Raw genomic sequence first — 17411 nt, forward strand, 5'->3', positions numbered from 1 at the left:
GCCCCTTTTCACCTCTCGCTGTGACGCTTGGCTCACTTCTGCGCCACTTGGCTGGGCCGCCGCGGGGGAGCCCAAACGGCTGCTTGCTCTGCTTGCTCCCCTGTGGCAGCCTGGCCGAGGAGCGCGGAAGTCAGCCGAGTGCCATAGTGGGAGGCGAAGGGGGGCGGGGCGGTGATGTGCGCTGTGACGGTGGCTCCAGGCCCTGCCCCCTGGCCGTGAACAGATCCTGGCAGGGGGGAGGGAGAGGGTGCAGGATCATTACTGGGGTGAAGGGAAATGGTGCGGGGGGGCAGCTGGAGCTCACAGGGAGCCACTCAGCCGTGCTGCCACGCGGGAGCAAGTGATTCAAACAGCCGTTGGGGCTCTGCACTCCGAGAGGGAGAGCTGAGAGAGACGGAGCGAGAGACTGTAGGCTCAGGAGAGAAGACCAAGATAGAAAGGGGATAGGATGTTGAGGAAAGACCTGAAAATCCCATCTGATGACGGGCTAATTGGTTAGTATTTTAAGAAGAGGCTGAATTTGGATCATATTACAAACAGATCCCAGAAAGACTCTGTGCACTATTGCTACATATTATGTGATGCCAGAAAAGCTGAGTAACAAGGAGTTTCTTGTGGAAATAGCTGTGTAGTAAAATCAAACTACGGATGTGAAAGGTGAACTGGTTAACTGATTCCGGTTAACAAGTGGGGCAAGAGGCTGCTCTGGCTCCACTGGGCCTGCCATGGATTGGGGTTACCCCAGGCATCCCTATAATTTCAAAGCAAACTGAATATCAGCAGTTCCTTCACCTGCTTTGGGCTTGCCGATGGTTGACTGACAAGATTGGCTGGACTGTAGTAGAATCAAAAACATCCTGGAACACTGTGTAGCTGGATCCCCTGGTTCTTCTTCAAGTGCTTGCTCATGTTGAGTCCAAGCAAGTTTGTGCATGCTGCATGCACAGTTATTGGAAGGATAGCACCTAGCTCCTTGTAAAAGTGTTGTATCTTCATCTCCACACTAGATCTGCTGTTGGCTTTCCTTGCCTTCTGGTATTCCTGCTGTAACTCCGTGGGCACTTGTGGCACTGCTGCTGGTTCTTTTTGTGGCATTTCCCCTGCATGCCCTTAGTAATCTGCTCGTAGATGTCCATGTTTCTATGGCTTAATCGGAGCTTGTGCCTGCACAGACTCTTCTCCCCAGATCTGCGAGATCCAGCATGTCCTATCTACTCCTGTTGGGCATGCATCTGCAGCATGGGAACTGGTATGGCCAGCTGAGCAATTGCATATCACACTGTAGAATTGCTAAACCATCCAATCAGGAAAAAGTATTTCCAAAATCTGTGGTTCTTTAAAGGGGATGGCAGTTAAGTTCTCAATGGTGACCAGGTCAGGATGGTGCATTGTTGAATAGCAGCCTCCAAGAGCTAACAGTTAATGTAATCACTGCATTTGTTACTGTTAGCCATTTAATAGAAAGATTGTCTATCATTCTTGTCTGTCTGTCAAGGGATTTTCAAATTTAACACACACATGCATATATGTATACAAACATATGGGTGTGCATTGTATTTATAATGGAAGGGTTGGAAGGACTTTGCAAAGTTCTGGAGTGGTTTAGGGGATAGGCCATTTGCTTGGGGAGCACAGGGTGGTGGGTTCAAGTCTAGCCACACTGGGAGCAGCTGGAGACTTGAACATTTTGCTCTTTGGTGATCTCCTTCAACTTCCATCAGTATCAGGCAGTCCTATTTATAAGCAACCTGTTTCAATGAGACCTACTGTGCATCTCTGGTGCCTCTTTAGCTTTTGTGAATTGACTGAAAACATGTGACAGCAATGGATACAACATTTATCGAAATTATAAATAATCTTCAAGAAGAAAAACTCACACGGGAATGAATAAATATTTTACTGCGTAAATGTGAGGGTGCCAACAACAAGGGGACTTTTCACTCGGAAGAGCTTTGAGAATCACGCCATCTTGTAAAATGGTAGTGACCACAATAATCAAGTTTTGTCCAGGTTAGACAATGTGAACCTCCAAATGTTCACAATCACAGTGCAAGATACCCTCATTGAGCAGAGAAGAAGAATGCCTAACCTTTATCAAGCTATCCCAACAAAGATCAATCGAATGGCAGGCATTCTAAAGAGAATTAGAATATACCTGGGTGCTTAAAGTTATGCTTCGGTACGATGTTGACCAAGCAAAAGGCTTGGTCAACATCAAAATTGACACCATCACCAATATAATATGGCCCTACTTCTGCCGCACCTAAATTCACAAAACCGATATCTCTAAAGTTGAAATTGAATTCAAAGGCAATGTCAGAAAGCACATCACCAAACCTTTCACGTCAATTTCAAGCGAATTTTTGATATGGCTTGGTGGAGCGGCGAATGCTTCCAATCATTCATACGTATGCTGTCACCATCTACAAACTACAAGAGACCACAGTGGATAGAGCAGTTGTGATCCTTGGCTTTCAATACTTTGTGCCAACTCAGCCATTTGTGGCACTCAGTTGAATACGTTCTTTAGAAGGCATAGAGATCGATGAAATCGATCCAAACAAATGAATGGGCAATACTGTTTGTCATAAAGATGCCTTAGAATTACAGTGTCTTCAAAGCCTTCTTCCTTTTCACCAACAAAACAATTGGTCGATCACCTTAAAAACTTTATCATTGCCTTACACACAGCTGGTTTTCATTTACATCAAATATATAAATACCTTGTGCAAAAAAAAAAAGTTGTAAAAAAGTCTACGTCAAAATATATAAGCATATCAAAATGAACCTTGGAGTTTTACTTGAAACACAGCAGATTTAAGACCAAAAAGACAAAAATAATAAAAAAAAACCTTTTTAAAAAGACAGTCTTTCTAAAAGCGCACCAAAAGACTAAAAATAATAATAAAAAAAAGTGCACCAAAATGTCAAATATAAAGTTTTAAGCTTGCAATGTAGGAGAAAGATTGGTTGGCTAAGTACGATTCAAGGTTGCTAACTGTTAGCCAACCAATCTTTCTCCTACATTGCAAGCTTAAAACTTTATGAGAGACATTTTGGTGCACTTTTTTATTATTTTTAGTCTTTTGGTGCGCTTTTAGAAGGATTGTCTTTTAAAGCTTTAATTTAATAATAATTTTTTTTTCCTTCATCAGCCTAAGTACATTGACCTGGACACTCTGCCACTCACTTAGCTTAGTGGGGTTACGTCAGCAGGAGTGAAATGTAAGTGTAGATACAGCCACAGTTAACGTAAGTTGCCTTGTATCAAGCTAACTGTGCAGTGTAGACCAGGCATCAGTGTGTATGTGGCTAAAGAGCTACCACTAGAATACCTAGACCCTCATTGGCTGAATGATGTCCAGCTGAGTTTTATTTAAACATGTATTTACAGAACTTAAATAGGTACAAAGTTTCAGAAGTTGTCACCTGACTGTGAGTTCTGTCAATATTAGTGTGTTTTCAATCACATTTTCTTCTATAAATGATTTCTCTTGGTTCTAACTGTGTGGAAAAATCCACACAGGCAAAAGGGGAAATTGATTACTCAGAGGAAACTGAAAATCTGAGGATACTAAGTGAATAAACAAAACAACATTTTTTTATATTTCAGTTAGTGTCCACAGGGTATTTGTAGATAAGACATTTTTGAGACACATGCGATTTTAAGGTGGTTGGTATCCTTTAAAGTTATCCACTATAAATTTTAGCCTTTTACATTTTTTACAAAAATCGTGTATGCCCTCATTCTTGAATTGCTTTCATGCCTAATAAATAGTAGGGATGTTAGTGGCTAGCCAGCTAACTGTTTAACCGATAAATGATTGCTTATCTGTTAATGGTCCCAGTAACTGACACCTTTCTTCCCTCCCATATGCTCTATATTTTAAACTCAGCCTGGACAGGCTGGCTCAGTCTCAGCCCACCGTCTGAGAGAGCATGCAGGAGTGCAGAGTGGTAGCCAGGAGTCGGGTCTGCATGAGGAGACGATTTTTTGGGCCAACTCAATCTGATGCCCTGCGTGGGAGTGGAGCCCTAAGTGCACTGGCTGCCGGCCCTGCCCTTGAGGGGAGCATTTTAGTAACCATGTAACTGTGAAAAATTGTTGTGGCTACAATGATTACTAAAACAATATTTAACATCCCTAATAAACAGTACTACTTTTAGAAGGAGCAAAAAATGCCCTTTTTATTGGGAACTTAATTTTTAAGACTGATAAGCCAGACTTTGATCATCCAGCAGCTCTGTAGGTCATGGCAAGCTTCATGATTTCAGAGAAGTACTGTTAAAAGTTCTACCTCTGATCTCAGAGGTCTTTGTAGGTCTCCCTTTGTCTGGTCATAGAAATTGGAATAATCAGGGCTCAACAAATACTCACCCACTTGCCCATGGTGAGTAGATTTTACCAGCTGGCGAGTGCAAGGGCGGACTGGGCCGTTGTGACAGGCTGGCCGCGGCCCGCACTATGCGTGGCGCGGTCTCATCCGATCTGCTCGCCGGTGGAGGAGCAGAGCGCTGCCGGGAAGGGGGAAGTGCGGCGATTCTCAGCGCTGGGCTGCCTGCGTGCAGCTGCAGTGTGAGGAGGCGGGGCGCGAGCCAGAGGGCAGGACTTGGGTGATATTTATTAATAACTTATTAGTAATTACCATTCTTATTCTTATTAGGAATTTATGCCATTAAAAAACACTTTTGGGGAGGAGGTGGCAAGTCCCTTTTTCATCTGGCAAGTAGGGTTTTCCATAATTTGTTGAGCCCTGGGAATAATAGTGGTTGGAGTCCCTGGAACATAGAAGTACTGTACCTTGTTAGGCAGATTGTATTTGTTCCCTCTTCAGTTTGCTCGCTGATGTATCTTAGATGATCTCTTTCTGTACGTAAGTAAATATTTTAATTTTCTGTTTTCCAAAATCTTTTAAATGTCAGTATTTTAACTTATAATGGTTTATATTGTTCTTCCATCTTATATGCAAATTATGAAAACACTTGCAATAGCATATTTTAATAAGTCAAAAATTACTGAAATGTCATTAAATCACCAATTAACATAATTACTTTGTCAATATCACATTTACGAATACAAAACACCATGGAATATCTTCTGAAATATAAAATTAAGGTGAAGATTTTAAAAAATAAAAATACTTATCTTTAGGGATATCAAGCTGTTTTGAAGGGGCTAGATTTTCAGAAAATACTGAGCTCTGTCCTTCTGACAGCCAAACCCTTTAAGATGTGTCAAGCTGGACACCAAAAAGCTTGAGAAATCCAAAATGACTTGTCACTTTAAGATATAACAACATTTGAATCACTCTTGGGTGGCTGCTGAAGTGCTCTGCTTACTGATTACACTGGACATCAGGCATCACCCCAGCCCTATCTGTTGATGGCATGACTATTTAGGGCAGGGGTGGCCAACCAGTTAGAGCAGGGCTACTCAACGCTGAAAGTCCCGGGGGCCACAGTGATACTCACAGCACATGCCAAGGGCCACAACTTAAGTGTGGTTGCATATATATTTGCATGTAAATGCAAATAGCTTCTTTCACACTGACGGGCATGAATACAAAGATTAAGCTTTAAACTGTGGTGCTGGACCCAAATGTGGCTAGTGTGAGCCACTCATCACCTCTCTGGCTCTGCCTACAAGGCTAAGCAGCCAACACTTCCCATAATGCCCCAGTGTTCCTGGTACGTCCTCCCTGCAGGCTAGAAATGCCAACACCCTGTACCCATCTGTTCCAGCCAGCCCATCCACTTGCGTCTTTCAGTACTCACCCCGCCTGGGAGATGCCTTGCTGTTGTGAAGTGTGTTTCCAGTGGAGGCCATATTCAAAGGATCCCATCTGCGGGCCACATGCTGATCCCCGCGTAAACCCATATTGCACCGCAGGCCACAAAGAAATGGGATGCGGGCTGCATGTGGCCCTTGGGCTGCGTGTTGAGTAGCTCTGAGATAGACTAAGAGCCACAATAGCCGTGGATAGAGTGCAAAGAACCACGTATTATGTATTTATTTCCCCTCTCTCAAAATAATATTACAGGACATTTCAGACAAAAACCAATAAAAAAGTCTCTAGTCACTTAAATTCATGGTCAGTCCATAGATCTTCAGAGAACTTGACAAGGAACAAACATCAGATTTAAAAAAAAACCCTTTGAAAATACAGTAATATTCTCACAGTAAAAATAAGCATCTCCACCATGTATTTTAAATTTAACATTGCTGCCCTATTATGTCCTGTGAGTTTTTTAAATTAAACTGAACTGAGAAGTAAATTAGCACAATTTGAAGTGCCTGTTTCACTCCAGCTTGTTGATCTCTGGTATGGTTTCCTCTTTTTTTAAATCTTATGAAGATTATGGCTTTTTATAGTTCTAAAAATTCAGGTCTGTCCCAGACTGCAAATATGACAGGTTCAAAAACAATAAGGGAGACGTTCATATCTCATAATAATTGCTTCAGTCTGGCAAACAATAGCCTATGAATTTTCTTTAAAAGAACACTGTGTAAACCAGGTACGTGTTGATTCTTTTTTTGCCCTGGAATTTAAATATGACATCAGTGTTGGCTGCTTTATTCTGCATCCATGAAGACTTTGAGTTTAAGGTGCTTTAGCCCCCCTGCTCTAACCCAATGCACCTACCCCTTCCCTAGAGCTAGGCACCCCCAGCCTCCCTGCTCTAGCCTAATGCCTGGGTCTCTCTGTAGCTACCATGTGCTTCTCCTTCTAGGTGCTGGGGCATGTGTGCAGAGCAGCTGTGAGCAGTCTGGACTCGTGCCTCTGAACTAGCAAGAGCTGCATTTCTTTGAGCAAAGAGCCCTGTGCGGTTTGAGAGCCGTGGGTTGGCCACCCCTGATTTAGTCATAATGTGCAGTTTTTGGAACTGCTGAAAGAGTGTTTTCAAAGAGGGAGGACCAGGTGGAGAAAGATAGATACTATGTTCAGAAGAATGGGATGAGTTTAAAGCACTATCAAGTGGGTAAGGGATTTCCTTGCCGGTTTGAGGAGAACAAACCAGGAATGGACTGAATGACACCATGCACAAGAATATCTTCCTGTCAGAGGGGAGGGAGACCTAAGGGGCTAAATGGGAGAGGAGCAACGAGGATGGAGCTGATTCAGGGATGGAGCAGTATAATGAATGTTAGTTAAAGGAGGACGGGATGGGCCCAATTGATAGTGACATACACAATATTAGGGACACTGTGTTTGAAACTTGGAAAAAATGTACTGCTGGACATGCCCAAGTCTGAGCTTCTCTTAAATAGCTATTCAATGTGATACTTGTTACTGTTTTTATCCTTGGGGAATATGAGCAAAACAAGGTCTGGGCTTTTCCACTATAGACAGTTAAGGCTACCAGAAAGGCAAGTAGTAGTTGAATTTGTCAACTATGCCAGAGAGTCTTAGTAGTAAAATAAATAGCACTTTGATTAGTTGCTGCTGCAGAAGACAGTTATCATTTGAGGGAAATGGTTTCAATTTTTTTTACAGCCTTGCAGTTGAAATCTTAGCTACAGTTGTTGCCAGGATCAAACAGCGTAATTTGAAATCAGTCCTTGACTTGCTATCTGTTCATATAATTTTTTATAAAAATAAAATAATCCAAGACTGTTGGTATGTGAAGGGAACAAAATAAAAAATGTTTTATGTCTTGAAAATATCCTGGTTTTGGGTAGGAAAAAACTAGGTGCTGATTCAGGCTGATGGATTAGTACTGCAGACATTAGCCAAGTAAGGCTAATACAATCTAAATCAGTGATTTTTAACTTTTTTTCATTTGCAGGCACCTATAATTTTTTCGCTTGGATGTGCAGACATGTTTGAAAATCTTAGACATAGTCTAAGGTCAGAGTCCTAGCCACAGGTTGCAAACCACTGGTGTAGAGTATGGTAAAGAAGGCAGCATAAATAAACATTCTTTTACTTTCTACAAGTTTTGTAACATGCCCATGGATTTCTCTTCAAAAAAATGAAGTGTTTTGTGTAACTTATTTGAAAAATAAGCCTTTAGAAGTGTTTAGAATTAGTTCCCTATGCATACATGAAGCTTACGTGAAATGCATGGAAGCAGAAAACTTTGTTCACAAGAAGCTTCTATTTTTCTGCTCTTTAAAATGCACTATGAGAAGATCCATCAGCTGCTCTTTAAAATGCACTATGAGAAGATCCATCAGTTTGCCATTATCAGATTTAAGACACTTCGAAGTGTCCCTCAGTAAAACCAAAAATAAAAATGAGAAACTGGCATGGTTGTCCAACAAAAACAGAGGAATGCTGTTAGGCAGTATTATTTAATTTTAATGTACTTGTAAGACTGAGACTGTAGCTCAGATTGTGACCACAGTGTTTCCTTGCAGATAACCAAATTGTATGTTTTAGCTGCCAATGAAACAGTGATTAGTTTTTCTGAGAAGACATGTAAGGTGAGGTAGGAGAAATCAGTACAATCCAAAACAGATAAAATAAAGGGGTTGTATGGACAGAAGTTGCTTAATTCTAGTTTTTGGTTTTTTTTGGCCACGGATCAAATAAATGGATGCTGTTATCTAGTAGCGAAAAGAAACTGAAATAATTTCAGTCTTAAACTTTGGAAATTTCTCTTGTAAAAGACAAGGTGTTTTTAGGTTCCTGAAATTGTTGATCCCGTTGTTCTGGTTAATAAAGCATCTTTTGTAAAGGGAATTGAGTTCTGTGAATTTACCTTAGAAGCCTTTTGTTAGATGTATTTTTCAACCACTTCTGTATTGTCATACCTTTTAAGATTTTTTTAAAAAGTAGATTAATGTAGCAGCCAGAAGTAGGGAGTTGAGACCTGAATTTTGTTCAAAGTTCTGTCACTGACTGAGTAACCTTTTACAATAGACAGGGAATTTAATCTCCCTGTACTTCATTTCCACATCTGTAAATTTGTGATAGTATTTGCCTATGTTTGTATTTAGAGATTCTTAGATGAAAAGCTCATATATAAAATTATTAAAATATATAAAAAGAAAATACTATATGAAGTATGAGAGTTAAGTCTTCCTGACTGGCACATTCCAGTCTGTGGAGGGGACAGATAAAATTTCGTGTCAGTCTTCTGCAATTGTTAGAAATTAAGTTTTTGAGGGAACTCTGAAATTGACTTACCTTGTTTTTGATGATCTTCCACTAATTTTTCAGAAGATTTGTTGCATAAATTGCAAAACTGTAAATTTACAATTGTTATATTAAACAACTTAAATACTTTCTCAATTTTAGTCATTTTTAAATTTCTGAGTTATTTCTCTTAGTCATCATTAGTCTCCTTGGTACCTAGATGAACTGTACCAGATATAGTTTGGGGACAGAAGGCTGCAGTGCTATCAGTGATCCTTGCTATGCCTGTTTGAACATAGAAATCACTTCAGTGGATCAGAAGAAGTGGTCTCTCTAGTAGGGATCTGAAGGACTTGTCGACTAGTTGCTTCAACCCTCCTCACTGCCTCTATCAATGGAGCCTGGGGCCGGATCCTGGGCTCCACGCGGCACTGCTGCTTTGAAATGGGAGCTGTGGGAACCTGGTATCAGGCTCATCCTGGCATTTCAAAGCGGCAGTGCCACATGGAGCCAGGGTTTAGTGGGGACTTCCTCGCTGATCCTGGCTCCACATGTTGCTGCCGCTTTGACATGCTGTGAGGAGCCTGACTCTGGGCTCCTGCGGCGGCCTTTCAAAGCAGCGCGCTGCACAAAACCTGGGATCAGCTGGGGAGTCCCCGCTGACCCTGGGTTCTGTGCAGCATTGCTGCTTTGAAACGCTGCTGCAGGAGCCCAGAGTCAGGCTCCTTGAGGCATGTCAAAGCGGCAGCAACGCATGGAGCCTGGGTTTAGCCTGGAGTCCCCAGCTGACCCCAGGCTCCACGTGGCACTTTTGCCTTTAAAGTGTAGCAATAACCCTAGGGCTGTTTCTGTACTTCAAAGGCAGAGATGCCCTATCGACTAGTTGATGCAAGATGCATCGGCTATTCGATTAGTCAATTACCCACAACTTAATATACCTACTCTCTAGTAACATGATACTGGACCTACAAATGGCTTGAATAAAATTATTTACAAGACGGTGGAAAAATCCTGTAGAAGGCACCTATATATAATGCCTTTTTGTTTTCAGGTTTTTTTGGGGGGAGGGGGAGAGAGAAGAGGTAAAATAAATGAAGTTTTAAAAAAACAAGTGAAATTTTTAAAAACCAAAAATGAAGGGCTAATAGGCAGGAGTTTGGGGTATGGTAAGATGTGCCTGGTACTCATAGAAAGCAGTGGGCGGGGAGAAGGGGTAAGAGTAGCTTTACTTCCCTATTGTGGGTTTTTGGTGAAGTGATTGGGCAGCCTTGACTGCCATGATTGGATCTCTATCTGTCCTGCTCTCCTGCTGTTTTGGAGAAGTGAACAAATCCAGTTTGAAGTGGCCAATGTTGGGGTTCTTTCTAGCAAGAAAGTGAACAGATCTATCTTCTGGTTCTCTGCTTGTTTCACTCCTCCACTATGCAGTGAGGAGTGAGACTGACAGGAAGCCAGATGACAGGGGAGCAGGACTGGCAAGCCCCTCCAGGCTTCCTGCCTGTCTTGCTTGCTTCCTTTCTGCACAGCAGGAGCCACCAACTGTACATTATCTTTCCATGCGATGAATCTTAATATTGGCACAAGGTATATATTTGAGTTCTCCATTTAAAATAAAGCTAGAGTTTTAAGAGATGTATGTACTATATGGATGTACAGTCTGCAAGACCTAAAAGGTGGTAAAGAGAATTGGAAAGGGATAAATATATAAAATCACTTGTAACTTAACTGGCCATTACAGCTTTCCTGTTAGGCCAGCTACCTTTTTACTTGGAACAGCATTTTTTGTTCATTGATTTCATGGTGTACTGTATGCTTCCCATCCACTTCTCAAAGATTTAATAGAATGCTGCAGTGTAACCTCATGTCATAAAGAGAATACAGGTTGAGACCTCGGGAAACTTGGTCACACACAAATGGACATCTGGCTGACTAAAATCATTCCAGACGAGTGTGCCAGACTAAAGAGGTTCAACCTGTACTTTAAATATGTTTAAAAGTACACTTTCAAAGTAAGTAAAACTAGTTGCCAAAACCGGTCGGCCACGGGACAGGTGGGATAAGGGGCTCCGCGTCTCCCTGGTCTGCTGGGGGGAAGTGCCCCCAGCGCCACCAGAGGCGGCGACAGTGGGGGAGGCACCCCGCACTAGCTGCGCACCCCCCCCGTTCGTAACTAGGGATCCGATGTAAGTCAGATTGACATAACCCGGGGACTGCCTGTATTTCATTTACCATTTGCATGTATAGACACAACATTAGGTTCTGCTACTCCTCTGAGACTTTCCTATTGTTCCAGGACTTGTTCAGAATCACCTTTAATGGAGCTAAGAGCTCGTAAGACAATTCTGCTAATACACTGCATCTTTAATGTTGGAAAAAAAGTATTTAATAAAGATGGTGCCATATGAATACATAACCCTGTTTTCAGACTACAGAACAGAAATATTTATTGAATACTTCTGCCTTTTCTCCATGATTTATAATCTTCTTATCCTTGTCTACTATCATACCCAGGGCTCGCCAAGCCGCGGCGAGCCCCGATTGCCAGCTGCGCGGTTCGGCATGCGGTGATTGCGCTGTGCGGCTGTGCCAGCTTGTAATCTACTCGCCATGGGCGAGTAGATTATATTAATTGTCGAGCCCTGATCATACCTATAACATTGCTAGGATATGGGGTTTTTACTGATATAGTTAAGGAATTAAGTCTTCTGATTTTTAATCCTACTGGGTCCTTTTTTCACTAGTATCTTTTGTATCTTGTATTTGTTGCAGTTCCTAAGTACTGATTTGTCCTTATTGCTATCAATGTCTGCTTTTTTTCTCCCCATTTAAGTTTATATTATTTAAACCCGTGGTGTTCAGCATGCTGGCCACATGTAGCTATTTGGCTGGTTGAGAGTGGCTATTTGGCCAGTTGAGTGTGGCTAGTTTGCTATAGCAGTAGCCACTATAGTGGCTACTACAGGCAGTCCCCGACTTACGTGGATCCGACTTATGTCGGATCCGCAGTTACGAACGGGGCTGCCCCAGAGTACACGGACTGCGGGACCTCGCGGTCCTGCCGCCCGTGTACTCTGGGGCTTTCTCTGCGTCTCCCTGGTCTGCAGACCAGGAAGATGCAGAGCAAAGCCGCGGAGGGGGGGAGGGGGGGGCTCGGGCAAAGGGGCACCCCAGGCGCGCCAGGGCTTAGCCCCGCCGCCGGCTTCCCCGCGGCTTTGCAAAGCTGCGGGGGGGCTCGGGCAGCGGGGCACCCCAGGCGCGCCTGGGCTGCTCCGCTGCCGGCTTCCCCGAGGCTTTGCAAAGCGGCAGGGGGGCTCGGGCAGCGGGACAACCCAAGAGCGCCTGGGCTGCTCCGCCGCCGGCTTCCCCGCGGCTTTGCAAAGCTGCGGGGGGGCTCGGGCAGCGAGGCACCCCAGGCGCGCCTGGGCTGCTCCGCTGCTGGCTTCCCCGAGGCTTTGCAAAGCCGCGAGGGAAGCCGGCAGCGGGACAGCCCAGACGCCCCGCGGCTGTCCCGCTGCCGGCGTCCTCAGAGGCTTTGCTCCCCGTCTCCCTGGTCTGCTGGTCTCCAGCAGACCAGGGAGACTGGGAGCAAAGCCGCGGAGGACCCAGGCGGCGGGACCGCGGTGCGTCTCGGTCCGCCGCCCGTGTCTTCCTGGTCTTCTGGGGTGGGGGGAGGGCGCAGCTAGTAAGCCCCCCCTCCCTCTCCAGCAGACTAGGCTTTTCTCCGGACGCCTGTGGCAGAGCAGCTGGGGTGCTGCTGGGTTGCTCCAGTAGCGCGGCTCCTCGGCGCTACTGGAGCAACCCAGCAGCACCCCAGCTGCTCTGGTCCTGATTCAGCTGCTGCTGGTCAGTTTCAGCAGCGGCTGAATCAGGACGCCTGGGGCAGAGCAGATGGGGTGCTGCTGGGTTGGTCCAGTAGTGCTGAGGAGCAGCGCTACTGGAGCAACCCAGCAGCACCCCAGCTGCTCTGCCCCAGGCGTCCTGATTTAGCCGCTGCTGAAACTGACCAGCGCTGACTACAGGAAGCCCCAGGCAGAGTTGCTCTGCCCCGGGCTTCCTGGAATCAGCTGCTGATCAGTTTCAGCAGCAGCTGACTCGGGGACGCTTGGGGTTCTTAAGTTGATTCTGTATGTAAATCAGAACTGGCGGTCAGTTTCAGCAGCGGCTGAATCTGGATGCCAGTTCCGACTTACTTACAGATTCAACTTAAGAACAAACCTACAGTCCCTATCTTGTACGTAACCCGGGGACTGCCTGTACTTCAAAACTGGTTGAATACCACGGATATGGACAATATAACACAGAAACATTATGCTAAATTATCAGTCTCCTTTCACAGCATATGTTATGAGAAACTTAGCTCAGAATAGAAAGTGTGGTATTTGTGGGCTAAGATTGCATCAAAAAAGGCTAGCTCCATCATTTTTACACTTCCAACATTCTCCTGTGTGATATTACAGCACTCTTATGGAAAGTGTGTATTTCATTCAGGAATTTACTACCTGTATCTAAGTTGTCCCAGCAGCAGCCCCTTTATGTACCAGATTGGCAAGAAGAACATGCAGCTATCTTAGAGCCAGCAGGGCTTCATTATGCTCTGCTAAAATCTTAACAGATAACACAAGAATAGGTTTAGAAAATTTTTTTGTTTGCATTTGCAAATTTTCACTATTAAAGTATTTTCCATAAAGTTGCATGAAGGCATTTGTTCTCATTAAACACTATACCCATATCAGTTTAGTATTGCAGCAGCTTTTTTCAATAGCCTTTTAATAATCCTTTTAAAAAATTAAATTGAAAAAGTTGCTCAAAATTCAAAAATAAGCTGCTTTATTGAAGAAAAAAAAAAGTGCCTAGACTAAACACACCAGACTTCACCAAGTATGGGAAATTTGAACATTTGAAAATGGCGAAATAGTTCTTCAGCCAGCTTACACAGTTGTTAGTTAACTGATATGTATGTCATATCTTGGCTGGCTGGAGAAAGAGACATTTTTGAAATGGTCATAAATAGGGAACTTTTAATTTTAAATTTAAATAGTTCAAACCTCCATTTACAGTAACAATTACATGGGATGAAAAGTTTAGGTGACATTTGACTCTCTTCCCTTCTGAGGCTAGATCTAACACTTCATATAGATTGAATTCACTGCTTCCATCCAACAGCTATTGTAAGCTCACTCTTCTTTTCCTCAGAACTTCAGAATTGTGATATTAAACTGATATAGGAAATCTAGAAGATAAGAATGTGGCGCTTAACTTGATTTTTGTTCTTCTAGGACAGTATAAAGGTCTTCTGGATAGAAATCCTCTTCTATGTGTATGCCAGAGCAGCCTAGCCTTGTCTGCCTTTTAATGGCTCCTGCCACCTGCTCTCCACAACAATGCAACAGATCAATCCTATTGCACACTTGCATCAATGCTAGCAAACCATCCAGATGGCTATAAATCTTCAGAAAAGGTGAGTAATTAAGGTGTAAAGTATCTAGAACATAAACCAGCTGACATTGCTACAGTAAGGCTTGTCTATATCCAATGTGTCTCAGAATGAAAGGAGGATTTGCAGAATCTTATTCTTTGGCATCATGGACTTCAGTTTAAGTCCCTCTCTGTCACTTCAAGGCCATTCTGTCTCATGTCAGCTATGAATAGTTAGCAGAAAACCTCCTCTATAATCATTTAATTAGTGATGTTTTAGTTATACTCATAACTGCTTCACTACTGATGATTAGAAATATCCTTTATTTAGAATTTCAAAGGAGGTGTAAAGCAACACCAATTTTTTCATTCTTCTCTCAACATAAAGCCTGAATTCAAGTCTGTTCTTCAGACAGAGGATTCTGTGTATGAAAACTTCTGATTCAGAAGGATGGTATTCGCCACTAGTTGTCTTGATTATTAATTAATTCATTTATCCATAACAGGCTTACTAGAACAGTAAAATTAACACCTTTCAAAAGACTAACTTCCAAATATAAATTTGAAAGGACTCTTTCAGACTAACTAGTTCCCCTTCAACAGCACAAAAGAGAAAAATGTTCTGTCCCCAAAATATATTGATTCTTCATAGCCCTTTCTCTGATACCCAGTAAACTCCAAAAGATTAATTCTCTTAGTGTGGGCAGGTGCTGTAAAGTTGATTATAAAATGTACAATTTGCATGGATGACATGAATTTGAAATGTATTTCTCTGAATTCTTTTCCTACTGAAATGGCAAGTAGCCATAAAATTACTAGGAATAAAAAAGGATAAATATTTGCTTGGTCTTTGGGTTTGCTTTCTGGACATGACATTTTGTATACAATTTCACTATTTAGAGTTACTTACAACTTTCTCATGCACTAACAAATTACTTTTATTCCTCAGGCCTTCCCCTTTTGAGCAAGGGAGAATGGTGAGACAGACTTCTGAGTTGTGGATAGCTCTTCAGGTCTGGGAAAGGAACTTCCAGAGTTTGTTGTAATAAGCCATAAATCCAGTGTCTGTTCAGTCCATTATTTCTGGTGTATAACAGAGTAATATAAATTCTTGAGTTTGTGTCTTGAAAGTTGTGTGCAGGTTTCCATTGAGAATGAGGCCTGATAGGTGTGATCACATTCTGAATTTAGTACCTCACACTATGTGGTATGTACTTAAACTAAACAATGTGTTCCACCTGGCATTTTTCTGTGACACTAGAGCTATGATAACATTTAAATTTAAAATGTAGAAAGTGAAAGTATTGCTACTCACCAGTGCTGAGGGAGAGCTCTCCCAGTACTCTATGTAAACCACCTGAATGGAAGGCATAGCTCCCAGTGCTGAGAACCCATTTGCACAGGCACTTTATAGCGTTATATCTTGCCGTGCTCAGGGGATGCGTGTTTTTACACCCCTGAACGAAAAAGTTGCGTTGTAGTAAAATGCCAGTGTATCCAAGCCCTAAGAGTTCCTTTCACAAACTTGAAGAGCTTTCTGTGGCTCAAAAGCTTTCCAGCTTCAGAAGTTGGTCCTATAAAAAATCACCCACCTTGTCACACCAGTTACATAAGAACAACCATGTTGGGTCAGACCAGAGGTCCATCTAGCTCAGTATCTAGTCTTCTGATAGTGGCCAATGTCAGCTGCCCCAGAGAGAGGGAAGACAACGGTTAATCCTCACATGATCCCTCTGCTGTCATCCATTTCCAGACAAACCGCTAATTCATACTTGAGTTTGCAGATCAGTTACCATTGTGTTCCTTCTGTTTTCACACACTTTTTGAAGCTTTTTGGTTGAAACTTCACTTGTTTTGGTTTCTCTTCTAATATTTTTTGTTGGGTAAGCAAAATCCTCAATAGCTTTTTGAGTATTATGAAGATATAAACTTATTGCCACATTTTCTACAAACAACCAAAAAGAGGTTAAATTTTGAAACTTGATATGTAAGTAGTTAGAGTACATTGTTTTTCAGAACAGTTAACCTCTAAGACTGTCAATTTTTTCCCCAAGTCAATCACACACAATCTGCCATGTTAGCAGAACCTAATAAAGCACTACCACATTTGATACCATGACGACTCTTTTCCCTGGTTAGCTTAATCAGTACAGCATTGTGTTCAAACTTGTGTAAGGTTGTCTACAAATGTGACGAACACGAGCTTTCAAAAAGAGTCCTTTAAACATGATGAATTACAGATCACACACTTCAAGGATTTTTCTGGTTCTGTTATGTAATGCAACAAATGGTAAATTCTGTTTTCATTAGCATTTCCCCTCATCCCAGCATGCAGGCATTGCACTAAAGAGTAGAAACATTATTACTCACTCAGTTTAACTAGGTGGCAAAAACTTTCTCAAATCAGTGTGAAGATCAGAAGGTATAACAGGAACTGAAAAATGTAGATGGAACTGCTTTCCATCAAAGAGTGAAGTTCCATTTAAATAAAAATGCTCGATTAAATTTTGTAGATTTTGCAAAAATTTTGTTTCATTTAAAAAAGCGGGGGAGGGGAAGGAGTTCCAATTTCCTAAACATCCCATTTTGATATTTTCTAAACAACTTTGTAGATTGATATTTCTAATTTGTATCATGTTGCAATATATTTTACAGTGTAAACATACATATTTGAGTGATCCCTCTAATTTTTCCCACTCCTGAGCAGAATGAATTTTGTGCACGCCAATATGAAGCGTATGAGTACCAATATGAAGCAGACACATCACCTTCGTATTGGTGCACATAACAAAATTATGTGGCGGGGATGGGGCTAATGGATTCTAAATGTGGGAAGGGGCTTGGGGCAGAGGATTGGGGTGCAGGAGTGTGACAGGTCTGGGTTTGGGCTGGAGAAGAGGGGCTCAGGTCTGG

At 42.5% G+C, this 17411-nt stretch overlaps 1 protein-coding gene across 3 annotated transcripts in view; it reads left to right on the forward strand.

Annotated features, from left to right (window-relative positions):
• GALNT1 (polypeptide N-acetylgalactosaminyltransferase 1) overlaps window positions 1–17411 on the forward strand; it is a 146763-nt gene that overhangs the window by 20893 nt on the left and 108459 nt on the right. For 2 of the 3 annotated variants that reach the window (XM_075921643.2, XM_075921642.2), the window contains one exon: window positions 14360–14541. The exons of the other annotated variant lie outside the window; for it this stretch is intronic. The gene's annotated coding sequence lies outside the window, so the exon portion shown is untranslated. The remainder of the gene's footprint in view (window positions 1–14359; window positions 14542–17411) is intronic. 3 annotated transcript variants of the gene reach the window in all.

The sequence above is a fragment of the Pelodiscus sinensis genome, chromosome 2 (assembly GCF_052426305.1).
Source record: "Pelodiscus sinensis isolate ZL-2025 chromosome 2, ASM5242630v1, whole genome shotgun sequence".
Lineage (NCBI taxonomy): Eukaryota > Metazoa > Chordata > Testudines > Trionychidae > Pelodiscus > Pelodiscus sinensis.